Source organism: Loxodonta africana, chromosome 10 (genome assembly GCF_030014295.1).
Source record: "Loxodonta africana isolate mLoxAfr1 chromosome 10, mLoxAfr1.hap2, whole genome shotgun sequence".
NCBI lineage: Eukaryota > Metazoa > Chordata > Mammalia > Proboscidea > Elephantidae > Loxodonta > Loxodonta africana.
In genome coordinates, this window is record NC_087351.1 from 41795506 (window position 1) to 41813745 (window position 18240).

Genomic DNA, 18240 nt, shown 5'->3' on the forward strand with positions numbered 1-18240 from the left:
GTACAACCCTGGTAAAGAATCACTGGAGAACTGGCAGTTTCCAGTAATGATGAACTAGGTTTTCAGGCCAATCATCGTCCACTGGGGGGAAAAAAAATCTGAAAAAATGTTGGGTAATTAATTTTTTTAATAACTATCTTTCAGAGCATAAAAGAGCTGACAAGATAATAGGAAATTATCAGGTTAAAGCTGAAGGAAAAACAAGATCCCAGAAAGGTAAGCTAGCATGGAAGCAACCTTTTCCTACAGGCATTTGCAAATTCTAAATAAAAACAAAATTCCTGCAAATCTGAATGACTGTCTTGACGACCTCACTAGTAGGGAGTGACTGAAATCAAAGTCCCAGGCTGACACAGGGTAGGTACCTAACAGGAGTGCCTCCCCACAACAAACTCAACTTGCAAGAAGTATAAATAAACTCATGGTACCAGCAAAATAGAGTTAGGGTAGATACGCAGTCCACGTTGGCATTGCTAGGATCCCTCAAGCCTTGAATTTGGTTCATGCTAGACTCAAAGTCTTTCCTGATCATGTGTTCAAAGCAAGCAAGCCAAAGTCTCACCATCCTCTCTTCTGGTTGGATTTCTTCTAAGACTGATTTGTTTGTCTTCTGGCCGTCCACGGTATGGGTAGTTTGTGATTTACGACACGCTTGAGTTAGAACGAACCACAGTTAAGACTGTCTTTTTTTTTTGTTTTTTATCATCTTATCCTCAGTAATATGTACTGCATAAAACGCTGCAGCACATAATTTGCGATGTTATCATTCTCAGATGTTCACTCGAAGATGTTCGATTTTATGATTTACTATTCAAAACACTGCTGTATAGATTTAGTTTTCTAAACAAATCAGGGGCTTTGGTTACTTGAAAACATCGACCCAAATGTTCATCACTTTGCTGAAGTCAACAGGCAGATTTGGGAACCAGGGAGCTGCTGTTGGAAAGAAGAAAAGGACCATACAGACAACTCTCATGAATTTTCTGACTAGAAATGCCATCCCCATTCCCAGGGATAATCCAGATGATCCAGAACCTTCCACAAGTGGAGTTATTACCAAAACTGATAAAATGTCAACATTGTCCAACTCTTCTTCATTGTTGGAGTATATTTGCAGGATTTGTGTATTTTTTTATGTATACATGTATTAAAATATATCTGTAAGATTATATGTAATGTTTCCAACCCCCAAAGACAAATGAAGATCAGATTTATAAAGCTACTGATAATAAAAGGCAAAATAATGAAAACTAAAAAAAAAAAAAAAAAAATGAGGTATTTGACTCAGGTCAGAACCAACTTACGACAGAATTGTCAGAACGGAACCCCACTGTAAGTTGAGGACTACCTATATATTCGATATGCTTTGCGAACATCACAATGTGAGCAACACAATCTTCCCGTCTTCCGTTTTCATTGTCCAGCTTTCACATGCATACGAGGCAAATGAAAAGACCATGGCTTGGGTCAGGTGCACTTTGGTTATCAAAGCGACACCTTTGATTTCAACACATTAAAACGTCTTTTGCAGCACATTTGTCCAAGGTATTTGATTGCCAGAAAAGGATATCATCTTTGGTAGAGGCTTAGAGGAAACTAGGGAAACTCTCAATGAAATGGACTGACACAAGCAGGCAAAATAATGAACTCAAATATGCCAACAGTCACGGAGATGGCACAGTACTGGCAATGGGTGGCTCGTTATGAGTCAGAACCGACTTGATGGCACCGAACAATAACGACAGATTCAAAGTGCCCCCAGGTGCCTGGCAGAACAAAATATCAATTATTTTTGGAGGAAAGTGCCTTGTTCCAGGACCTGTCTACAGATATGAGGATATGTCTACAAGGTCTACAAGCCAAGGAGTGCCAAGAAACAAGGACTAACAGAAGCTGAAAGAGGCAATAAAGGATCTTTCCCCTGCCCATGCCCTGAATTCAGACCTCCAGCCTCCAGAACTGTGAGACAATAAATTTTTGTTCTTTAAATCCACCCACATTGTGGTATTTTATTATGGCAGCTCTAGGAAATTAAGACACATGTCATGTTTAACTTTTTTTTTTAAGTTACTTGAAGTTATTCTTATGCTATTCCTAATTGCAGTCCCCAGCCTACACTCCAAAATCCTGATTTTCATGCTGCCAATTGACTCGAGGGCATTGGGTTGGGTTAGACTCTCCTGAACCTTTCTTTCTTTCCCTAAAAGAGAAAATTTGCCCAGATTTTCAGCTCCACCAGAGAGATCAGTCCAGTTTCTAGAGGTCTTGCATGATCTGTCTACACAACTCCAATTCTGAGAGCCTCCCACAACTCATTCAGTAATCTCACCTATTCATATCTGATGAGTGCTTATCCAGCTTGAAAATCTTGAGCAATGATGAACTCCACCTCCACTGAGGCAGGATCCATAATCTGCGTAGCTTAATTTCAAGGAAGCTCTTTCTAATATTAATTCTCCTTGTAAATAGTACCACCTGACCCATGCTGTACATTTTGGACCCAAGCAAAAAACCTCTAATCTCTCAACCTCATGCAAGTCTATCATATACATACCTCAAGAATCCCCTTATCTTCTTTCCAGGTTAAATATATTCCATTTCTTCAATCATTTTTCAAAGAGTATGGTATCAGGATCCTTCACTGGACCAATCTCACTTTGTCAATATTTCCTTCAAAATAATGTGATCAAAGAGCCATGGTTTAGGTATGGTACTTCCTTCATATTTAAACCATGTTTCTATTGACACAGCCTGGACTGAAGCTGATTTTTGACAGCAAAATTACACTGTTTCCTGAAAACCAATCAACAAGCCCCTCAGCATCTCTCACTCATGCACAAATGTATTTGTATAAGTGACAATTTTCAATAAAGAAATGGTGTATTTTATATTTGTAATAATAAGGGTTGCGTGTTAATTTAGACCATCTTTTCAGTTGCTTGAAATATTTATCTTTATTCTGTCAACCAAGGAGGAACTCAGTTAACATTTGTTGGGTATTTACTATGATGTGTAACATGGCAAATTGGTTGTTCTTTTAAAGACGAGAAACAGAGTTCCAAAAGACTTTAAAAGTAATTTGCTTTAGAATCAACATTCTTACCTAGACTGTGTGATTCCAACGTCTGTGCTATACCTCCCTGCTTTGCCCTTTACTAGCCATCCCTCTACTTTAGATATACATGGAATTGACAAATAGGTCTTCGTGTCTTTACCCAAGCCACGGACAACTTCTGAACAAGGAAGGGCCCAATGACGGAACCTTACAACACGTTACTAGAAACTTCCCAGTCAGTTGTTCAGTGGGTTAATTTTACAACTAGAAAGAAGCTTACCATTTCCAAGATGCCCATATTTTCCCATCTTCTCTGAAAGAATATCGTAAGATTTTTTTTTTTAAATATCTTGCTGAAATCCAGTCTCATCACATAAACAGAAATCCCTACATCCTCAATCAAGTAACTGTTTAAAAAGAAATGTCAAGTTAGTACAGCATGATTTGTTCTGGAAGTCAAGCCATCTCCTATTAACACTGCTACCTTTTCTAAGTGCTCAGTTTTATAGTCTGTTTTGAAATTTTGCTAGGGTTTGAGATTAAATTTATCCATCGGTACTTTATAAACTTTTCGATTACTCCTTCTGGAAAACTGCCTCTAATCTCTTAGAATCTCTTCAATTCTTTTTATCTATAAAGCTGACGAATGATGTTCCAAGTTCCCTGAGCAACAAATCTGGACTCAATTCGGAACCACTGCACTGTTTAAGACTTAACTCATTATTTCAACAAAGGCTGCAAATTTCTGTTAGAAAGATTTGTTCTACCCTTACATTCTAAAGCTCTTTCACCTTGATTAAAAAGAAAAAAAAAAAAAAAAAGCAAAACAATTACTTAGAGCCTCTGCTTTAGCCTTGTCATCTAGGAACACAATGTAACAGACCTCAAACATCAGCCTACCTCTTCTATGATCATCTTACTCTGAAACTAGTTTCAAATGCCTTCTTTATGGCAGAATGTTGTATGTACATTTTGCATTTATTCTTTAAACTGTCCAAAATCTGTTTTGTTTTGTTTTAAAATTTCCTCCTCTATTGTAACCACACTGAGTACATGCCTATCAGGGCCAGTATGACGTGTGCAATGTCCTACATCTGAAAGCCCAAGTCACTTTTAACCCTGAGCTCTACATTTCCTTCTGCCCCGCCTCCCACACCTGAGTAAACTGCACCTGGGACAAATGCAAGCAGAAAAGGGGGAAACTAAAAACATTACAGTAACTCGTACAAATACCAGAAAAGGACAGAAGCATCAACAGATAGAGCACTTAAAAAAAAACAAAAAAGAATTGCTGGGCTGAGGGCTGGGGGGACCATGGTCTCGCGGAACATCTAGCTCAACCAGCATACCATAGTTTATAAAGAAAATGCTCTACACTCTACTTTGGTGAGCAGTGTCTGGCCATCTAGGATACTCCACTGGTCTCACCCCTTCCAGAGCAAGAGAGAACGAAGAAAACTAAAGATGCAAAGGAAAGATTAGTCCAAAGGACTAATGGACCACATCTACCATCTACAACTACCTAGTTGTACTGGACTCCACCAGACTGAGTCTAATACAAGTAGATGGTACCTAGCTACCACCACTGACTGTTCTGACAGGGATCACAATAGAAGGGCCCGGATAGAGCTTGAGAAAAATGTAGAACAAAATTCCAATTCAAAAAGAAAAACCATACTTGCTGGCCTGGCAGAGACTGGAGAAATCATGAGAGTATGGCCCCTGGACACCATTTCAGTTCAGAAATGAAGTCACTCCTGAGGTTCACCCTTCAGCCAAAGGCTGGACAAGCCCATAAATTGAAATGAGACTAAAGGGGCACACTGGCCCTGGAGCAAGGACTAGAAGGCAGAAGGGGACAGAAAAGCTAATAATAGGGAACCAAGGTTGAGAAGGGAGAGTGTTGACATGTCGTGGGGTTGTTAACCAATGTCATAAAACAATATGTATACTCACTGTTTAATGAGAAACTAGTTTGTTTTGTAAACCTTCATCCAAAGTACAATAAAAAAAAAAAAAAAAAAAAAAGGAGAAACACAGCTCATGGGAGCACCACCCATGGCCAACAGAAGAAAACCAAACCACCATGGACACACACTTCAGGGGATACACCCAGAGAGTGACTCCAGCATAGGGCTCCTTTCTCGCCTCCTTTTTTTGAATATGGGATGTTTATGTTTCACAGAAATTCACATTAAACTCTCTCGATAAGGGTCTATGCTAATATTTTCACCTATGAGGAAAACACAGGAAGATTACTATTTCAAACAGTCAGGCCACCTGTATATTTAGGAAACTAACAAACTATATACTATGTACACATACATACATACAATGCATGGGAAAACAGTGGTATAGCTGTTATATAAGGAATGGTTAAATGCTCAGCTGCTAACCAAAAGGTCGGCACATTTCAAACCCACCAGCTGTGCTGTGGGAGGAAGATGCTGCAGGCTGCTTCTGTAAAGATTTATAGCCTTGGAAACCCTATGGGCAGTTCTACTTTGTCCTATAGGGTCACTATGAGTTGGAAACAACTCGACGGCAACTGGTACATATATGAATATAAATAAATATTTATGTATATTAGTAAACACTGTATATTATATGCAGCTCCAGTGGCACAGTGGTTAAACTGCTTGGCTGCTAACCAAAAGGTCAGTGGTTCAAACCCACCAGCCACTCTGTGGGAGAAAGATATGGCAGTCTGCTTCTGTAAAGATTTACAGCCTTGGAAACCCAATGGCCAGTTCTACTTTGTCCTATAGGGTCGCTATAAATTGGGATTAGCTCAAAAGCAATGGGTTTACAAACTATATGTGGCATTAATATAAAATAAATTGTAGTACATAGTATGCATATTGTTATACATTATAAGTCATGTAGTACATATTATACCTTACATATTACATATTGACTCGTGTGAATATACATTTTTCCTTCTATTCGGATCCCAAATGTTCTCTACACCTATTAGGACTCTTCCCATTTCAGCTGACATTTAACAATTGCTGAGGGATTGCAAAACTCTGCCTAAGATAAAGTGTTACTTGAATCTGTACAGTAGATGAAAAGTTGATAAGATTACACACCCCATTTTCAAAGATGACGACATTTAGTTAGAAATCTTAGCGTCCTCAGATCTTCTCCAAAAATAATGCCCATTTCTCTTGTTATTGTCTGTGTGTATATACTCCTAATTTTCAGCTCTCACATATTCCTTGCAAAGTACAACTACACCAAGAATTTTCTTTGTAATATTTTACTGTTGTGAAATCTTAGTGATTAAGTTCCTTATCTTCACTTTATGGTGTCTAGCTGTTTGGCACAGTTTTTGTTTTTAATAATTAAAATTTTCTTGAAATTTGGTGTCATAAGATCTCTTAATTGTTAAAAAAAATCATATAAAATCTTAAGTGGCTTGGTCTGCTTAAAGTATTTTTAAAATAATGGTTAGTAACGAGCTAAGATACTTTTAGATAAACTCTTCTGCCAATCACAGTTTTAGACACCCTTTTTACAAACTGTCGCTGTTGTTCTTGTTAGGTGCTGTCAAGTCAGTTCTGACTAAGCAATGCTACACACAACAGAACGAAACACCGCCTGGTCCTGTGGCATCCTCACAATTGTTGTTATGCTTGACCCCACTGTTGCACCCGATATGTCAATCCATCTCATTTCAGGGTCTTCCACTTCTTCGCTGACCCTCTACTTTACCAAGCACGATGTCCTTCCCCAAGAACTAATTCCTAAGCAAATACTCAGCTGGAAAAAAAAAGGAATAAAAACAACTCAAGAGCATTACATTATAATGTATATTTACACATTATATATTACATTGTAAATAATGTATAAAAATAGTTCTATACATTTGTCTTTATAAAATAAAAAAACCAAACCTGGTGCCATTGAGTCGATCCCAGCTCATAGCGACCCTATAGGACAGAACAGAACTGCCCCATAGAGTTTCCAAGGAGAGCCTGGAGGATTTGAACTGCCCACCCTTTGGTTAGCAGACATAGCACTTAACCAGTATGCCACCAGGGTTTCCATTTGTCTCTATATGACATGCAAATTACCATTCCATCTATTTTTCTGATGAGTTACTTGTGCTCACCGAAGCTGTTCATGCTGTTTATAGCTTCCTTTTTAAAATATAAAAATGCACGGCTACATCATCCCCACGTGTCAGTCATTTTGTCATACTGTGGGGCCTTGTGTAATGCTGTGACGCTGGAAGCTACGCAGCTGGTATTTCATATAATAGCAGGGACACACATGGTGGACAAGTTTTAATGGAGCTTCCATACTAAGACAAACTAGGAAGAAGGATCTGGCAGTCTACTTCTGAAAAAACTGGCCAGTAAAAATCTTATAAATAGAAGTGGAACATTGTCTGGGATAGTGCAGGAAGGTGAGCCCCTCAGGTCAGAAGGCACTGAAAATACAACTGGGGAAGAAATGCATCCTCGAGATAGAGTTAATCTTAATGACGTGGATGGAGTAAAACTTTCAGGGCCTTCATTTGCTGATGTGGTACAACTCAAAATGAGGAGAAACGGCTGCAAACATCCAGTAATAATTAGAATGTAGAATGTACAAAGTATGAATCTAGGAAAATTGGAGGTCATCAAAAATGAAATGGAATGCATAAAGATCAATATCCTAGTCATTGGCGAGCTGAAATGGACTGGTATTGGCCATTCTGAATCAGAACAATCATATGGTCTACTACGCCAAGAATGATAAATAGAAGAGGAATCCGTCATCGTCAAAAAGAACATTTCAAGATCTTTCCCGAAGCACAACGCTGTCAGTGATAGGATAATATCAATATACCTACAAGGAAAACCAGTTAACATGACTCTTATTCAAATTCATGCACCAACCACTAAGGGCAAAGATGAAAAAATTGATGATTTTTACCAACTTCAGTAGTCTGAAGTTAATCAAATATGCAATCGAGATGCATTCATCATTACTGGTGATTGGAAGGTAAAAGCTGGAAACAAAGAAGAAGTGTTGGTAGTTGGAAAACAGCCTTTCTGATAGAAGCAGACTCGCAGATAGCATAATAGAATTTTGCAAGATCAAGAACTTATTCATTGCAAATACCTTTTTTTCAACAACATTAATGGCAACTATAAATGTGGGGCTCATAGGATGGAAAACACAAGAATCAAATCCACTATACCTGTGCAAAGAGACAATGAAGAAGCTCAATATCATCAGTCAGAATAAGGACAGAGGCTGACTGCGAAACAGAACACCGATTGCTTATATGCAAGTTCAAGTTGAAGGTGAAGAAAATTAGAATAAGTCCGTGAGGCCCAAAATATGACCTTGAGTATATACCACCTGAATTCAGAGACTGTCTAAAGAACAGATTTGATGAAGTGAGTACTAATGACCGAAGACCAGACAATTTGTAGAATGACATCAGACATGAAGAAAGCAAAAGATCAATAAAAAGACAGGAAAGAAAGAAAAGACCAAAAAGGATGCCAGAAGAAACTCTGAAACTTGCTCGGAATGTAGAATAGCTAAAGAAAAAGGAAGAAATGATGAAGTAAAAGAGCTGAACAGAAGATTTCAAAGCATGGCTCTGAAAGACTAAGTATTATAATGACCTGTGCAAAAACCTGGAGGTAGAAAACTAAAAGTGAAAAACACACTCGGCATTTCTCAAGTTGAAGGAACTGAAGAAAAAATTCAAGCCTAGAGGTGCAATACCAAAGGATTCTACAGGGAAAATAATAAACGACGCAGGAAGCATTAAAAGAAGATGGAAGGAATACACAGAGTTCGATGTTCAACCATTTCAGGAGGGAGCATATGATCAGGAACCAATGGTACTGAAGGAAGAAGTCCAACTGGCACTGAAGGCGCCGGCAAAAAAAAAAGGCTTCAGGAACAGACAGAATACTGATTGAGATGTTTCAACAAACGGATGAAGCACTAGAAGTGCTCACTCATCTATGCCAAGAAATCTGGAAGCCCACTGACTGAAAGAGATCCATATTTATGCCTATTCCCAAGAAAGGTGATCCAACCAAATTTGGAAATTATCCAACAATATCATTAATATAACATGTAAGTAAAATATTGCTGAAGATCATTCAGCAGTGGTTTCAGAAGTATATCAACAGGGAACTGCAAGAAATTCTAGCCAGATTCCAAAAATAATGTGGAACCAAAGACATCACTGCTGAAGTCAGAAGGATCCTATTTGAAAGCAGAGAATACCAGAAAGCTGTTTACTTGTGTTTTATTGACTATGCAAAGGCACTCAACTGTATGGATCATAATAAATCATGGATAGATAACATTGCAGAGAACGGGAATTCCAGAGCACTTAGGGGTGCTCATGAGGAACCTGTATATAGATCAAGACGCAGTCATTGGAACAGAACAAGTGGATACTGTGTGGTTTAAAGTCAGGAAAGGTGTGCACCAGGGTGGTATCCTTTCACTGTACTTATTCAATCTGTATGCTGAATAAATAATCCGAGCGGCTGGACTATATTAAGAAAAACATCAGGATTGGAGGAAGACTTATTAATGACATGAGATATGCAGATGATACAACATTGCTTGCTGAAAGTGAGAAGGACTTGAAGCACTTACCGAGGAAGGTCAAAGACCACAGCCTTCAGTATGGATTTCACCTCAGCATAAAGAAAACAAAAATTCTCACAATTGGACCAATAAGCAACATCATGGTAAATGGAGAAAATATTGAAGTTGTCAAGGATTTCATTTTACTTGGATCCATAATCAACACCCATGGAAGCAGCAGTCAAGAAATCATAAGACACATTGCATTGGGCAAATCTGCTATAAAAGACCTCTTTGCTGAAAAGCAAGGAAACCCTGGTGGCATAGTGGTTAAGTGCTACAGCTGCTAACCAAAGGGTCGGCAGTTCATATCCACCAGGCGCTCCCTGGAAACCCTATGGGGCAGTTCTACTCTGTCCTATAGGGTCGCTATGAGTGGGAATCGACTCGACGACAGGGTGTTTTCTTGTTACTGAAAAGCAAAGATGTCCCGTTGAAGATTAAGGTGTGCCTGGCTCAAGCCATGATGTTTTCGATCATATCATACGTATGTGAAAATTGGATGATGAATAAAGAAGACCAAAGAAGAACTGAAACCTCTGACGTGGGATGTTGGCAAAGAATACTGAATATACCATGGACTGCCAAAAGAACGAACAAATTTGTCTTGGAAGAAGCACAACCAGAATGCTTCTTAAAAGCAAGGGTGGACATGTTATCAAGAGGGATCAGTCCCTGGAGAAGGACATCATGCTTGGTAAAACAGAAGGCCTATGAAAAAGAGGAAGACCCTCAACGAGAAGGACTAACACAGTGGCTGCAACAAGGGGCTCAAGCGTAATGATTGTGAGGATGGCGCAGGGCCAGGCAGTGTTTCATTCTGTTGTATGTAGGGTCGCTATGAGTCGGAACCAACTGGATGACACCTAACAACAACAACAACATGGACTGCCAGAAGGATAAACAGATCTGCCTTTGAAGAAGCTCAGTCAGAATGCTCCTTCGAAGCATGGATGGCAAAACTTTGCCTCATGTACTTTAGATATGTTTTCAGGAGGGACCAGTTCCTGGAGAAGGACATCATGCTTAACAAAGAGTCAGCAGAAAAGAGGAAGACCCTCGATGAGATGGACTGATTCAGTGGCTGCAAAAATGGGCTCAAGCGTAACAATTGTGAGGATGGCTCAGGATGGGGTAGTGTTTCGTTCTGTTGTATGCAGGGTCACTATGAGTTGGAACTGACTCAAGGGCATCTAACAACAAACATATAATTCAACCACTTTTGAAATATTATTTCTACAGAAAGGAACACAACTTTCTCCTAGTTTGCAACCACTGCTTGTTAATTGCTTTATCCTATTTTGAGATAACTAAACTGATAGTGGAACCACAAGCTAGAAATGAGAACCTGGAAGTAATTCCAAAGTGATTAACTCAGGACCATGTATTTAATGACCAACTATTATGACTAGTACCGAAGGAGACATTGGACCTCATACTCTAAGCTAGACTAACACACATTCAAGAAAAATCCAAGAGTTAAATTTATGTGCCATAAAAATTAAATCAGAGGAAAAAAAAATCAGTTGACGTATATAATTAAGGCTTCCAAGAAAATGCACAGGGCCTTGAACAGTCTTTAAAAATTGGAATGTGGATAAACTTATAGGAAAACCAAGTATCTTTGTCTATCTGGATTGAAAGTGGGATTAAGCATGAAAATGACAAGAATACAGACAAGAAAAAAAGAATGGAGGAAGAGAAGGTGGAAGAAATCAGTGTTACTTTTACCTGAATGTTTTACTTATGATAATAACATCAACACTTACTGAGCACTTAGTCTACGCCATGCACTTTTCCAAGCATTTTACATGCATGAGTTAGGTTCTATTTTACACCCTTTTACAGCTGAGAAAACTCTGGCATAGTAAGGTTAAATAACTTGTCAGAATTTACAAGGCTATTAAGTGATGGAGACAGGATTTGAAACACAAGCAGCCTACGTTATTCTGCATTTTTTCATGTCATTTAACTAAATTTCATAATGACTGTACATTGTGTAGGTTATTTCAAAAACGGCTGCAGCAGTGTATTGACAGGGAACTGCCAGAAATTCAGGCTGGCTTCAGAAGAGGATGTGGAACGAGGGATATCATTGCTGATGTCAGATGCACCCAGGCTGAAAGTAGAGAATACCAGAAGGATGTTTACCCATGTTTTATTGACTATCAAAGGCATTCGACTATGTGGGTCATAACAAACTATGGATAACATTGCGAAGAATGAGTATTCCAGAACACTTAATTGTGCTCATGAGGAGCCTGTACATAGATCAAGAAGCAGTTGCTTGGACAGAACAAGGGGATACTGAGTGGTTTAAAGTCAGGAACAGTGTGCATCAGGGTTGTATCCTTTCACCATACCTATTCGATCTGTATGCTGAGCACGTAATCCAAGAAGCTGGACTATATGAAGAAGAACAGGGCATCAGGATTGGAGGAAGACTCATTAACAACCTGCATTATGCAGATGACACAATCTTGCTTGCTGAAAGTGAAGAGGACTTAAAGCACTTACTAATGAAGATCAAAGACCACAGCGTTCAATATGGAGTGCACCTCAACATAAAGAAAACAAAAATCCTCACAACTAGACCAATGAGCAACATTATGATAAATGGAGAAAAGACTGAAGTTGTCAAGGATTTCATTTTACTTGGATCCACAATCAACACCCATGGAAGCGGCAGTCAAGAAATCATACGACGCATTGCATTGGGTAAATCTGCTGCAAAGGACCTCTGTAAAGTGTTGAAGAGCAAAGATGTCACCTTGAAGACTAAGGTGCACCTGACTCAAGCCATGGTATTTTCAATCGCATCATACCCATGTGAAAGCTGGACAATGAATAAGGAAGACCAAAGAAGAACTGACACCTTCGAATTGTGGTGTTGGTGAAGAATACTGAATATACAATGGACTGCCAAAAGAACGAACAAATCTGTCTTGGAAGAAGGACAATCAGAATGCTCCTTAGAAGCAAGGGTGGCAAGACTGCATCTTACATATTTTGGACATGTTGTCAGGAGAGATCAGTCCCTGGAAAAGGACATCATGCTTGGCAGAGTACAGGGTCAGAGGAAAAGAGGAAGATCCTCAACAAGGTGGACTGACACAGTGGCTGCAACAATGAGCTCAAACATAACAATGATTGTGAAGATGGCGCAGGACCGGGCAGTGTTTGGTTCTGTTGGTGGCTGTGAGTCAGAACTGACTTGACAGCACCTAACAAAAACAACAGTGTAGGTTATTATACTCATTTAAAGATGAGACTGTGGTTCAGGAAACTGAAATATCATCCACATAGTCATATCACCTAAAATAAAGAGTTTGAGCTTATATGTGTCTGACTCCAAAGCTTCATAACTTTTAGGAGATACTAAGGAAGTACTATTTTAGTTCTTAAATAGAGGAAAGCAACATGGAACCAGTGTTTTAGAATGATGACTAAAAGATAAATCATGGGAGAAGATTGAGAAAAAAAAGACTAGAGGTATCACATTTACTGCGAAGTTGTTGCTGTAATCATGTCTAAAGAGATAAATTGTGTGTGGCAGGAGCCATTTTGAAACATGAAATGACAATATTTGGTGACAGTTTGGATAGAAAGGTTTTTATCATTCAGAGTGCTTAGCTATAAGCAGCAGAAACAATTGTGGCTCATTTACAAACAAAAGGAATTTACTGAAATAGATTTGAGTAGCTTGTAGAACTCTGGGAGGACCTGAGAACTCAATTAGGGAGTTCAGCAGCCAATGCCTAAACTTACAAGACTGAGGTCCTACTACTGCGCACTGGCACCTCAGCTCACAGCCCCGACATGTCCAGGACAAGACTCTGGCTGAAGATCAACATCAGTTCAACCGCCACTGCTTCCTCTGGAAATTAGATGGAACCACCATGGCTGAAGCCACTGCCTGCCAAAATCCCAAGGAGGCCTCTGCTGCACAAGTTGCCAAGTCTATCGGGACTGTACCAAGCAACAAGGAAGGCTAAGAAGATGTTTTCAATTTCAGTAATGGCTAAGGGCTCTGCCTCAAAACGTAGGGGAGTCTCCAAAATACAGCAGGATCCAAAAGAATGACAAACAGCCACCATCAGGTTATAGAGAAGAAACTTTTAAGTTCCCCTTGTATTCTGTAATACAGATTTTAGCTCAGGGGAACACTTCCATGAGGTAACCACAGAACAAACTTTCACTAATGTAACCCAAGGGAAAAAAGAGCAGTCATCATATTCTTCCTAAAGAGCATTTACAAAGAGACAATTGAATCATTTGTGAATATTCTTGGCAAATGCACTGAGGCACCGGATTTACTCTGCTGAAGGTGGCAGTTTCACATTCTCCCTCTTGGATTAAAACATTTTTTTTCTTTCACCTTGTCAAGAACATTCATGTGGTCTGCGTACCTGAAAGTATGCCTATGATATATTCCTTATGTCCTAATAATTTCTTGGGGATCTGAGACCTTTGTTTTCCTAGGACAGGGTACCAGGTGGCTCAGTTCAGTTGGAGACTGGAATCATACCTATTTTGAGAACGTTCTGAAGAAAGGAGAAGAGATGCAATCAGTGATACTCTAAAGAACCAGCAAACACTTATGAATATACTATCGATGCTTCTCTGTGTCTTAGTCAAGTGTTCTGCTTCAAAGTGCACTTGCACTAACATGTTCTCATCTGATTCAAAAATGCATTTGGGGTAATTTGCTTCATCTTGAAGACTGTTTTATTTTAATGATTTCCCCTGAGTTCTGAGCATTACTGCCAACAACAAAAATGTCCTTGAACAAAACACAAAATATGATTTTATATTAGGTAAGGAAAATGAATTATAACCATGAATCTTTCCTTCGAATGAATTTAATATTCAAATCATTTTCTCTTGTATTTCGTTTGGGACTTCGTCACCATTTATTTAATAATAAGGATACAAACTACTCAGAAGCATCATCTAAGTGTGCTGCATTTAAAAATACAGAATATAAAATTATATTTGCTAATGATATGTTTGGCTAAGTGAGCAACTTATGACAAAAGATATTATGGATACAGTTTAATTATTACTTCATTTTCATCATGCCAGCTGTAATATAACAGATGATTCATAATTTATTCAATAACATGCTGACCACATGCCACAAATACTACTAGGTCTTTACTTTTGCTTAAAAAAAAGGACAGATGTTGATGCCTACCATTGCTGAAAACATTCCTCAATTGATTAAGTGTAACAATCCCGAGCGCTAGCCAGCCCCAGAGGATTCTCAATCTAATTCAATCTATCTACATACAATATGCTGATTTCTAAGTCTCTGGGCATCTTTTTCAACCCTATTGCTCATATTTCTGTTTAGTTTTCTTCACTTTGTTCAAAATTAAATTTATCTCTAGACTAAACATCCTTATAAAGGCCTTGGAATCACTGTACCACAGGATCTTTATTGTCTATACCATGAAATTACGGTAGCACCTCCTTAGGTGGGGAAAACGTTCCAAGACCTCCACTGGATGCCTGAAACTGCTGAAAGCACCCAACCCTATATATACTATGTTTTTCTTATACATACATGCCTTTCATAAAGTTTAATTTATAAATTAGATGCAATAAGAGATTAACAATAACTAATAATAAAATAGAAGCACTTTATGGTTTCTCTTCAGCATATCAGAATTGCCAGTATCATTACTCTTAGCTTTGGGGCCATTAATAAGTAAAATAAGGGTTACTTAACACAAGCACTGCAGGCCACAGTTGACCACCAGGGTAACTGAAACCATAGAAAACAAAAGTGCAGAAAAGGGGGACTCCTGTATTTAATATATAAAACTGAGTTATGATGTTATCTTATTAATTCGCTGACTGAAGATTTATTATTAAGCTTTGAGTACATGGAAACCCTGGTGGCATAATGGTTAAGATTGGTAACCAAAAGACTGGTAGTTCGAATCCACCCGGGCACTCCTTTGAAACTCTGTGGGGCAGTTCTACTCTGTCCCACAGGGTCACTATGAGTTAGAATCGACTCGACAGCAACAGGTTTGGGTTTTTTGAGTACGTATGAGGCCCTGTGAACAACACATATTTAATCCTGCATTTGAAAGAGAGATATTAATATGCAATCTATTATATGGTCACAATAGTTACAAGTGCTACCGAGGTGTGTAAGATGCTTTAAAAAGACCACACAAAATGGGAATTTGACTTAGAGGAAAAGGAATGGTAGGAAAGGCTTCTCTGAAGGTTATGAAGATTAAACATTTTAAAAGTACTGAGTACTTCTGGTCTGAGTTTCCAGTCAGACCTATAAAGAGCTTGGAAGTCATCACTCCCATGCTCACAACAAGAAAAAAGCTGAAAAACTGAAAAATCAACAATTCTCCATTTATCATGATGTTGCTTATTGGTCCAGTTGTGAGGATTTATGTTTTCTTTATGTTAAGGTGTAATCAATATTGATGGCTATAGTCTTTGATCTTCATCAAGAAATATAGTAGGTGCTTTCATATGTGTTACCTTATTATTTTTAACAGCTTAACTAAGGTATAACTGATATACACACATTTAAGTATACAACTTAATATCCTTTGACATATAAATACATTTGAGAAATCACCACAACTATCAGTATAAATGTACATGCTTCTTCCCTGAGGACCCTATGCATCACTCCTCATGCTCCTTTATAAACCCTCCCTGAGCTCCCCTCCATCAAATTCCAGGCAACCACCGATCTCCTTTCCCTCACTATAGCTTACTTTTCACTTTCTAGAAGTTTCTATAAATGGAATCCTATACTATATACTTTTTTGTGTAGTTTATTTCACTTAGCATAACTTTTTTGAGATTTATCCATATTGTAATTCATATCAATACTTCATTCTTTTTTATTGCCAAATAGCATTCCATTATATGAATATACCACAGTTTATCCATTCACCTTCTGATGGACATTTGGGTATTTCCAGCTTGGGTCTGTTAAAATAAAGGTATTATGAACATTTGTATACAAGTCATGGTACGAACACGTGCGTCCATTTTTCTTGGGTAAATACCTAGGAGTGGACTGGCAGAACCATATGTAGGTGTTTGCTTAACCTTTTAAGAAACTGACAAAATGTTTTCCACAGTGTTTGTACCACAGGTGTTTGAGCATGAAAGTTCCAGTTCCCTCACATTCTTACCACCTGTGGGTATGTCATTTTGATTTTAGCCCTTTTGTGTACCTTGTTTAATTATTACTCTATGAAAAAGGTACATAATCCCCATGTCACAGGTCAGAAAAGCGAAGCTCTGCCCTTGCTTTTCCCCCAATAATGTAAGTTATAAAAGTCTCTTCAAAATACATAAAATTGTGTTCTAATATAAAAATATAAAAGTAGAAAATGTCAAAATTTATGTACCATTTAATACTGTGGAGCCCTGGTGATGAAGTGGTTAAGAGCTCGGCTGCTTGTTCAATACTGTAGCTGAATTCTATAGGTTTATATCACAGTAAAATTAGTAAACCACACCTATTGCCGCTGAGTCAATTCTCACTCATAGCAGCCCTACCGGACAGGGTAGAACTGCTCTAGATGATTTCCAAGGAGCACCTGGTGGATTTGAACTGCTGCCTTTTGCGTTAGCAGCTGAACCACTCACTATGCTACCAGGGTTTCCAAAATTAGCAAACAGCTGCGCTTTAATCTCGAACATAGACTAAAACATGAAATAGTATTAAAATTAAGTATCTTTTATAGGATAGACAGTCTAAGGTTTGTACTATAATCCTGCGGAGTTAGGCAGGATAAGATACTTTCTTGGTAGAGCTATCTAATATTTATTTTAGTAACAATCATTTCACACATCAATTCATCCAAATGTTATGAGAAATTCCTTAGTAAAGAAGAATTTTATTTAATAGTTAATGTTTTCAAGGATGACACTTGACATTATTTGAGCTTGCCAAATTTTCAACTAGGATGAGGATGCTGAAATTTGGTGACTATTATGAACCAAAAAGTGAGGGAAATAATTCTGCCATCTCAGTGACAACAGAAGCCAGGGAAATCACTAAAATGTGACAAGCATCAGAATGCAATACTGTTGAAGTACTCAGGCAAAAAGGAAAGGTTTATCATCAATTTGGAAACTTAATATCAATTCTCAAATACCTGGACACAGCAATACTTGAGAGAAAGCAATAATCTGACGGCAACTAGATAGGAAAAACAATTCAAATTCACTTAGCTAGGCTTCAGTAAAATGGTCAATGTTAAAATGCTGCCAATTTGAGGCCATTGCTTTAAAATGCCAAACATATCCCTAACGTTCTCTGGTTCACAAGCGATCTGATCACAAAATAAAACACATTTAAAAACATACAAAGGAATGTAACGGCAATATAGAGACAGTTACGAATCAGATTTTTTTTTTTAAATGTTTCACACTTCCATCATGAAAAAATAAAATAACATGGCAATCTGCAGATCATTAGTGCTGCCAAAATTGGAGAAAATTCTTCTGGTTAAAATAAAAGCAAAATGTGTATAAATATACAAGGGTAACAAAAGACTATTTGTTGC

The 18240-nt window shown here is 38.2% G+C and overlaps 1 protein-coding gene and 1 long non-coding RNA gene across 2 annotated transcripts in view; both read right to left on the minus strand.

Annotated features, from left to right (window-relative positions):
* PRKD1 (protein kinase D1) overlaps positions 1-18240 on the minus strand; it is a 399928-nt gene that overhangs the window by 251368 nt on the left and 130320 nt on the right. The window lies entirely within an intron of this gene.
* On the minus strand, positions 1751-14408 carry LOC111750147 (uncharacterized). The gene is made up of 3 exons (XR_002785289.2): positions 14083-14408; positions 3336-3462; positions 1751-2670 (listed from the first exon to the last, which is right to left on the minus strand). It is a non-coding gene; the product is annotated as an uncharacterized LOC111750147 (long non-coding RNA).